Source organism: Physeter macrocephalus, chromosome 15 (assembly GCF_002837175.3).
Source record: "Physeter macrocephalus isolate SW-GA chromosome 15, ASM283717v5, whole genome shotgun sequence".
Classification (NCBI taxonomy): Eukaryota; Metazoa; Chordata; class Mammalia; order Artiodactyla; family Physeteridae; genus Physeter; species Physeter macrocephalus.
The window spans coordinates 11228824-11237318 of record NC_041228.1 but is presented as its reverse complement, the minus strand read 5'-3'; positions in this window follow the sequence as shown (position 1 = coordinate 11237318).

Below are 8495 nucleotides of genomic sequence, written 5' to 3'. Positions count from 1 at the left end.
ATTCCTTTCTATCCAATTCCACATGTCTCCCAGACAATGTCAGCCTAAGGATAAGAAAATGGTAACAATTTCATGCTTCTCTTGTTCCATCCCCATGTTTTCCATGAGTATATTCCCCTCTCAAATTCTTCCTGAATCACTCTGTGGGTTTCTCAGAGATCTATGGCCTAAACTAGTTATCTGGTGTTTCTGATAATTTGCAACATTTGTCCTTATTCCAGCTTGAAGTACCGGCACCTCTGGCTTGAGCCAATTACACTAGTGGCAACTGGTTAGGGATAGTGCAGGCACTTAAAACTCAGACTTCCTCACTCTATCAATTGAGATGCCTCCCATGACACAATGCTATCTCCTACAAATGGAAATGATTATAGTTTCTTCCTCCTATTTGCCCCCTTTTATGGGTACAGTCAGGTCTATGGTTATGTTCAGTAACTAGGTCTTTAAGAAAAAATATATTGGTGTTCTTGGAGGTCTGCAATGGCTACTGGCACAGGGACAACAGAGATAACTTATTTGGACTGAGCAGAGGGTGGGCTTTGTAACCAACTAGGACATTCAGCACCAAAAAGATGGGGTGGTGGGGGGGCATATTTATACTGCTCAACAGTGACACCTGTTGACCCAGATGGAAACGTTTGTATTCCAAGTGGAGTTGGAGCAGGCTTTGAGATTAAACACAAACAAACAGCATGAACACAAATGGACAACAAAGCAAAAAACATAGAGGAAAACAATCTGCTCCCATTTGAGTTGGTTTCCCTGCTGCCAGAACTGAGTTAATGTTAGCCAGGATGAAACAAAATGTTAAAAAATTGGATGAGTGAAAAACTCCGCAGAATATTTAATCAACATTCAGAGACAAACGAAGTACTCTGGTCAGTTTATGGGAAACTGAGGCTTATATATACATTTAAATGCCGTATGAGTTACCATACAGTGAGGGAGGCTGGATCAGGAATCAATTTGGTGCATCAAAAACCAGAAGACTTTTTACTTCAGAGCAGTGATTCTTATTTAAGTTTCTTCTACTTACAAGAACAGTCTATCTATGAGCTTCCCTCTCTCCCTCCCTCCCTTCCTTCCTCCCTTCCTTCCTTCTTTCTACAAATATACAAAATAGCTTTATTGACACCATGAGTCAGACCTAGGCTCGGCATTGGTGATGAGGACAATGTGGTCTTAGACGTGATGAAGTTCATCAGCTGACAGAGAGCCACTCTTGCTCATTATATAGTATGATCACTGACTCAGCTGAGCTGTCTAGAACATGCATGGATCACAGAAGTGGGAAGGATGGTATCCAGCTAGAGAATTTGGGTGGACAATGGTAGGTCAGTGAAATCTTACTGAGGACAGAGAGTTTTTCCATTAGGTCTTGGAAAGTCAGTAGAAGTTGTCCAGCAGAAGTGAACAAACTCAATGGCACGAAGATGAATGGTGTTTAGGGGAATGGTCAGTAGCCTCCTGTGTTCTTGATACCGGCTGCGTTTTAGGGACAAGATGAGCTTAGAGAGGCAGGCTGGCAACAGGTTGAGAAGGATCTTGCTAAGACATTTTCCATTTATCTTGTGGGCAATGGGGAACCATTGAAAGGTCTTTTAGGCAGTCAAAGCTTTAATAGCAAATATATTTTAGAAGGAGAACATTCTGGCTGCAGTGTGGAGGATGGATTGGAGGAAAGAGACACTGTAGGTAAGAAACTAGTTGGGAAGTAGATGCCCTTATTTGGAGTTGTTGACCTGAAATAGATCTCCAGGTATTTCTCCAGCAAAGATGGGTTTATTTGGGATCAGCAGAGAATTGTAATTTGGATTTGGCAGCCATGGCAAGTCACACGCAAGTCCCTTCACACGGTAAGAAAAGAAGAGCACTTTTATAGAGAAGAGAAGGAAGTCAGGAGTGCTTTTCATTGGCTGAGCCCTTGCCAAAAAAGAAGAGGAGTCTTTCTTCTTCCTGTTGGGCTCTATAGTCACAGGGTATGAGAGATCCCCCTTCTGGTATCCTAACTCTAATTGAGATTTCTGTTAACTTTTTTTAACAGAGTCTATAGCACAACCCTTTTTGATGATTTACTTTTTTTGTTTGTTTGTTTTGGAGGGAAAAGGGGCAATGAAAAGAACACAGGTTTTTAAACAAGTCAGACCTAACGTAAATCCCACTCAGGAGCTATGTGGCCATGTGAAATTAGTAAACTTATCTGGATCAGCCTCTGCATCTATAATGTGGAATTCATAACACCTACTTCAGGGGATTGGCTTGAAGGTAGATAGGTAAAGTATTAAATGCATTAATACTGCACCCGGTACATGGAAAGTACTAGAGAAATGGGATGGTCTCCCAACTCTATGGACCTGGTCCTTCCTTGATTTCAGGAGACCATAGTGTGCATTTAATAGGCTGCCTTAGGCTTGTGTAATTTCATATATTTATCACACACACACACACACACACACACACACACATACACACACACACACACACGCGCGCGCGCGACACAAAATGGCCTGAAAGCAGAAAATCTCCCTGTGGAATATCACAGAGAGAAATAGGTCAACAAACAAGGGACCCTTTCATGAAAACTTCCAGATACACCACTCAGTACATTCTGAAACACGAGGATCACACACACACACACATACACACACACACACACACGCGCGCGCGCGACACAAAATGGCCTGAAAGCAGAAAATCTCCCTGTGGAATATCACAGAGAGAAATAGGTCAACAAACAAGGGACCCTTTCATGAAAACTTCCAGATACACCACTCAGTACATTCTGAAACACGAGGATCAGACCAACATTTCCATCACTCTTTTGGCTTCCAGTTTCCAACCATGGAGGCAGACATTTTGCCACTTCCATTTTAAATTTAGATTTTGACGTCATCTCCTGTACTGAACTTGGATCATGGTAGACAGCCAAGTTCACATGGCTGTTTTCTCCAACTTCAGCTTTCCTCTGATCTGTGCTCTCCTGACAGTTTTCACTCATTCCTTCACAGAGAGCCTACCACCCACCCCACTTTTTTTCTTCTTCAATTCATGGAAATGAATCAGGTCTGTGATGGCGTCATTCAAAAGAGAAAGCTAATTTAAAAGGTCCTCTTTCCTTCCTCTCAGAGACCTTGCAATAGTTTCCCCTTTTTGGAGACACAAGCCAGGAAGGAAGCTTTTCAGTGCAGTTGTGAATAGAGACGCCCGGCTTAGGTTTTGGGGAAACTGGGTGATCTTTCCCAGTTTAACCGTAAGCTCCCTAAGGATGTGTTTTATGCTGCTTTGTCTTTCCCAAGGTCAGGATAAACAGAAGAACCTCAGGCTACTCTAAGCAGAAGGAATGTATGATAATGTGACACTAACATTGACTACAGAGTAAGTATGACTATGTTGCTATGTGGGGAAAGATATTTTTCTAGGAGATGTTCATAGTGAGATGGGAGCTCTAATGAGCACTTATGTGTACATAGCTCTTATTACGTGTCAGGAATTGTTTTAAGTGTTTTATATATATCAAGCCATTTGATATTGACAGCCATCAAAAGAGGTAAGTACAGTTAAAACCCCCATTTTACAGATGGGAGAACAGAAGTATAAGGGAGGTAAAGTGATTTGCCCAAGGCCACTCACTTAGTTAATGTCAGAGCTAGGACTTGAACCCAGACCATTTGGTTCTGGACTACATGCTTATAATCAATGCACTACAGTGTTTTCTCAATGTATACTTAAGTGGCCATAACTTGGTTTGAAACAGTATGTGACAGCAGGAAGCATACTGTCTCCAGAGCACGTGGACCAGAGATGTATTTTATCTGGAATGTACAGTGCTGAGTCAAAAATGTTTTGCATTTGAGTTAATTGCCCATATTTTCAAACTGAGACTATTCTGCATAAAAATATAGACCTATGGCTTTTACTGAAGAAAACTGGATGTTCTGAAAACTCTGGACCTAATGTTTCATGGCAACAATTGGCTGGAACTGAGTTGCTGTTACTCTCTTTTAACTGAGCCATACTTTCTCCAGTTTTCTACAGGCCCCACCCACTCCCTATTGCCTTCCTAATACTAAGCCATTGGCCATCTTATTGCAGCCCACTTCATTCATTTATGTTCCCCATCTGGCAACATAAACCCTAAGGGTATCCAAGTTTGTGGTTCTACTCTAGAGATAGAAGACTTTGCTCTAACTTCAAGGTTAATCTACATCATATTGACTTTGGATGAAACCCCTTAACATACCCAAGCTCAATTTTTTTTTTTTTTTTTTTTTTTTTTTACTTTAAGAAATGAGGAGGAAGAAAGAATATTATAATACCTCATACCACCCCCCCCGCACCCCGCCCCCAGAAATGAGGAGTAAAAATAACACTTTGCAGTTCCCTCATCTGTGGATTGGAAGGAAGTAATGCCTGTCCTGTCTAGGTTTCTTGTGAGGGTCAGTTGGGATACATGCCCGTGAACACTCCCAATAAGCCACCAAGTACTCTCAACATTTAAGATGGTGCCGGGGTTCATGAAGCCACTTTTACCTAAAAAGTCTCATTGACTCTCTGGAAAACTGTCACATAATGTAGGCAATGTAGACTTTATACTCTCTGCAACTGTACCTTTCATTCAACAGACTTGGAAACTGAGACCAAAAAAGGTTAAATTACTTGTTGCTAAGCCATGTAAGTGCAGAGATGGAATGTACTATGGACTGAATGTTTATGTCCTTCCAAAACTCGTATGTTGAAGCCTTATTCCCAACATAATGGTATTTGGCGGTGGAACCTTTGGGGAGATTAGGTCATGAGGGCGGAGTCTTCATGAATGAGATTAGTGCCCTTATAAGAAGAATCAAGAGAGAGAGATGATCTATTTCTGCTATGTGAGGACACAGCAAGAAGGTGGACATCTGAAAATCAGGAGAATTCTTACCAGGAACTGAATTGATCTTGGAGCTGCCTCCTTGATCTTGGACTTCCCAACCTCTAGAACTGTGATAAACACACTTCGGTTGTTTAAGCCACCTGTTTATGGTATTTTGTTATAGCAGCCCAACCTGACTAATATAGGATGAGACCCCAGATCTGACTCATACATGGAGGCCCTTTTTCCAAGATCCTGTGATACCTCTTCCCAAGTAGATTCGTCTTCTGACTCCAAAGCCCCAACTTGAGTTGTATTTTGACACAGGACTTTTGTAATCTTAAAGCAACCTTGACAATCATTACAGTACACTGGCTGAAACACTAGACTAGAAGCCAAGTACACTGGGTTTTATACTAGGTTCTGCCATTCACCATCTCTGTGACCTTGGACTAGTGACTCAACCCTTGAAGCTCTATTTAATTCATTTGTAAAATGAGGATAATGTCATCTCCTCAATCTGCATCATAAATTTGCTGTGAAACTCAACTGAGATAATATCAGTGACAATATGATGCCAATGTAAATTAACATCAGCATGTGTATATCTCTCAGCCTTCTGACCAAAGACTAAACTTACTGAGAGTATGTTGTAGACTTCCCTCTCGATTCTATATGCTTTTGTAGTTATCAGGTGGCTCCAGCCAGAACAACAGAAGTAGCCAAAAGGAGTGACTCTTTTGGGGGACTGTTCCAAGATGAAGGAGGGTGTTCAAGGCGAGGGTTGTTTTGCTTCTCATCTGAGTGAACATCAATCTATGAGATTTCAAGACCCTCCTGACCGTCTCTGGTCAGCAGTCCTCTCTGTCAAAAGCCAAGACTTAGTGTTGGGGTGAAGGAACACTAGAGTGTTGAAGTCGGAAGACATGGCTTTAAATCTTGGCTCAGTTCTTTAGAAGCTCTGTGTCCTTAGGCAAATTACTTTACCTCTCAGCCTCAGCTGGGCTGTTATGATTAAAGGATATTTCTGTTAAGTATTGAGCATTTATATTAGTTCCATTCCTTCTCAAGAACTTTATTACAGCACAGGCATTTCACTGGGGCCTTTTTCTAGCTTTGTATTTTACTTTTTTTCTTTTTCTCTCTCCTTTTTCCTCTTTTTTTTCTCCTCTCATGGCAAGACACGTTGATTCCCCTTCATCTCACCCCAAGTCACCTGGGTTGAGGGCATTTCTTTCCCTCAGGGTGAAAATACCCAGTGAGTAAACCCAGGCCCTTAATAGCAGGAAAGTCAGATTCATTTAATTTAATCTGGTTTCTGCCTCAGAGTTAATGCCTCAGGAAGAATTTGAATAAGCTCTGCTGTCTCCTTTTTTCTGACAGACTCTCAGACTGGATCTTAGAAAAATTCTGGTCAAGCTAAACAAATGATTCACTGAAGAACGGAAAAAAAACAGTCAGTGTTTGTTTTCTCTTTCTAGTTAATGAATTGAATTGATACAGGAACTTCATCGTGTTCTCAGGGAAATCCTGTTGGCTGGGGCTCCCTCCTCAGCACCACTAAATTTAGGTCACAGCTCAGTGAAGAACAATTACAGTTCCTTAATAAAAGATAATTTACCCAGTGACATCAAGCGGGACAGCTGGGCAGGCATTCTTATTTTCTTGTTAATGCTGTGGGGGGCAGGGGACACAGAATGGGGATGAATGTTGACAGAAAGTCATTTTCTGACCTTGCATATCCGCTGGCTGACCTGCTTTGTGGCATATGCCAGTCGATGCTTTTACAGCAAGTGAAAGATGAACCTAATGGAATCCCCACAAAACATTTTCCTAAACTGGGCCAGGACAAAAAAGAAGCTGGGAGAGAGACACGGTGGGAAGAGGCAATTCTGAAGTCCTGCATTTGAATCCTGATTGGTCATGTTTTCCGCCCTCTATCCACCTCATTCTCTACTCTCCATCTATGCTGAATTACTTTACAGCTTTTCATAAACTATGCTTTCTCTGTGCTTTGTGTCTTTGCCCACCCTGTTCTTCCAGGATGAAATGCTTTTTCCTCTACTTTGAATGGCTTGTTCTTGCTTATCTTTTCAAACTTAGTTCAGTTATCACCTCTTCCTGGAAGCTTTCTGTGACCCTCCAAGGGTTGCCTTCCTTTGAATCTTTGTCTGACTTCTTGAGCTCCATCGAGGAGGCACTGTGCCATACAGTTCTTGGTGCTGCATTGGTAACACACACCATTGAAACTGATTATCCTAAAGACCTAATGACCTCCTTGTTGCTGAATCCAACAGACATATCTTTGCCCTTTCAATGGAATCTTACACTCTTTACAAATTCTTTCTTCTTGATACCTTCTATTTTGGGTTGACTTGTGCCCCTCAAAAAGATATGTTGAAGTCCTAACCCCTGGTACCTGTGAATAGTTTGTCCACTTGAGTTCCTAAATGATTTCACCAAGAGGAAACCTGATCACATTGTTTGTTTCCTGAAAGTCTTCAATGAAAACTCAGTCTTTAGTTTATGATCTAAACTTTCCACTATTGCCATCTTGCCTAAGATCTACCTTGTGTCAAATTCTCCATCCTCTTTCTCACCATTCTACCATTTTACCTTTTCTTCAGCCGGATTAAAGTTCTTATGAGTTTTCAAATAAACTGTATTTTTCATGCTTACAAATGCTTTTTCATGGTATTTCCAGTACCTGAATCCTCTTTCCTATCTTATCTGCCTAACTCATATTTATCTTTTAAGATTTGACTCAGTCACGATCTTCTCCAAGAAGTCATCTCTGATCACCTCTCCAGATTCAATAAGGGGTCTTTTCTTTGTGCACTGCTAGCCCTCCATGCCTACTTCTAACATCATTCATACCACACTATGTGCAAGTGTTTTCACATTAGATTCCGTTGAGAGTTAGGAATCCAGTCTTACTTATTACTATATAACCAGGATCTCAACCATAACACTTGCTAGGTACATGTTTTTCAATAAAAGATTATATAAATGAATTAACCAAGTGCTATGGAAGCAGAAGGAAGATAATGATCACAATAAAAATGGCTTCACAAATCTGAATATAAGACTTGTTCAGGGACTAAGCTCATCTCCCTATTTTGGTATCTATACTATGCAGTGTTGTACTCAGACACATGGTTTGAAGAGGACAGAGCCACATTTTTGTGTGTGTGAGTGAATGAACTAGCTAGAAAATTATAAAACTGTGGTGGAGATTAGTGGTGGAGGAGGTGAAATTCTACCTAATTCCTCTGCCATAGTCTCTCAGTAAATTGAAAAGTACATCTGGAGTCCAAAGCTCAGTCCTGGATCCATTGCTTATTGGTTTTGGGGAAGGTCTTTTTGCCTCTTAAGACTTAGTTTCCACCTATCAAATGGGAATTAAAAATACTTTGCAGGGGCTTCCCTGGTGGCGCAGTGGTTGCGCGTCCGCCTGCCGATGCAGGGGAACCGGGTTCGCGCCCCGGTCTGGGAGGATCCCACGTGCCGCGGAGCGGCTGGGCCCGTGAGCCGTGGCCGCTGAGCCTGCGTGTCCTGAGCCTGTCCTCCGCAACGGGAGAGGCCACAACAGAGGGAGGCCCGCATACCACAAAAAAAAAAAAAAAAAAAAAAAAAAAAAATA